The sequence below is a fragment of the Zea mays genome, chromosome 8 (assembly GCF_902167145.1).
Source record: "Zea mays cultivar B73 chromosome 8, Zm-B73-REFERENCE-NAM-5.0, whole genome shotgun sequence".
Lineage (NCBI taxonomy): Eukaryota > Viridiplantae > Streptophyta > Magnoliopsida > Poales > Poaceae > Zea > Zea mays.
Window position 1 is genome coordinate 67352679 of NC_050103.1, and position 1390 is coordinate 67354068.

The 1390-nt window shown below is 45.3% G+C and overlaps 1 non-coding gene across 1 annotated transcript; it reads left to right on the forward strand.

Moving 5' to 3' along the window:
• The first annotated feature begins 272 nt into the window (after positions 1-272).
• On the forward strand, positions 273-411 carry LOC111590018 (small nucleolar RNA Z247). Its single transcript, XR_004852312.1, has one exon. It is a non-coding gene; the product is annotated as a small nucleolar RNA Z247 (small nucleolar RNA).
• Positions 412-1390: the final 979 nt, after the last annotated feature.

The following is a 1390-nucleotide window of genomic DNA, read 5'->3' on the forward strand; positions in this document are numbered from 1 at the left end:
CGGGCACGTTCCTAGTCAGGTATGATGTCGACTAGCAGCCCCTTAGTGGGCTTCTATCTTCCACGACGGAAGACATTCTCCGTGATGTGATCACAGCCACCTCGTCCAGTGAAGTTTGGGAATCCCTGCAGCGCCAATTCTCCTCCTCCACGAAGGCCCGGACACTACAACTTCGGGTTTAGCTCGCTACGGCGAAGAAGCGCAATCTCTCGACAGCTGACTATTTTCAGAAGATCAAAGGCATCGCCACTGAACTTGTTGTTGCCAATGAAACCCTGCGTGATGACGAGGTGATTGCATATTTACTCGCCGGCCTTCCCACTGAATATGATCCGTTTGTTATGTCGCTAACCACCAGAACCGAGCCTGCTTCCTTGATGACGTCTATGCACACCTCCTGGCGTTTGAAGCTCGGTAGGTGCAGCATACCGCCAACATGCAGTTGAACACTGGTTTGTCTGCAAATTACGTTGGGCATGGCGGACGTGGTAATCATGGTCATGGCCGTAGCCGGGGACGTGGTGGTGCTCCCCGTTCCAGTGACAGAAGCAACAAGACTTCTTCTTCGTCCTAGTCCATCTGCCAAATTTGCGGCAAAACCGGCCACACAACAATTCAGTGCTGGTACATGAATGATGAATCCTACAATGAAGATCCTCCTTCGGCTGTTGTTGCCTCAACTTCGTATGCGATTGACACAGACTGGTACAATGATACCGGGGCAACGGATGACATCACCAGTGATCTTGACTGTCTAACCGTCCGCGAATGCTACAATGGCGGAGAACAGGTCCAAGTCGGCAATGACGCAGGTTTGCATATTCTTCATATTGGTCATTCCTCAATTGAATATAATGATCGCCCACTTGCACTTCGTGATGTTCTTCACGTTCCAAATATCACCAAAAACCTTTTGTCCATTCATAAATTCACACGTGACAATGATGTGTTTTTGAATTTCATCCATGGTTTTTTTTTGGTTAAGGAGCGCAACACGAGGAGCAAACTTCTTGAAGGACGTCTTGTGTGAATAGTTTGATAACAGAGAAGAAGCGCAATATTAATGAACTGCAACTGATAATATATAATATCAGCGAAATGTAAATCTGCTTCCCTCCAAGTTCATCTCCGCCTGGATATACATATTGTTGGCAGAGAATATATTTGTACAAAGTCCATCTTTCGTATGTAAAACTATTTTAGCCAAACCAGGATTCTTCTACAACCGCTTGGAGGAGTATCGAGAACCAGCACATTTCTTGTAAAGTATTAGCCCTGCGTGATAAATATGATAGTCAGAAGTAATACTAAAAGGAAAATACAATAGATTCCTGACTTCACTTCAGTTTCAGGTTTGCTTTCATATAATACGAGTAGATCCAAAGGATAT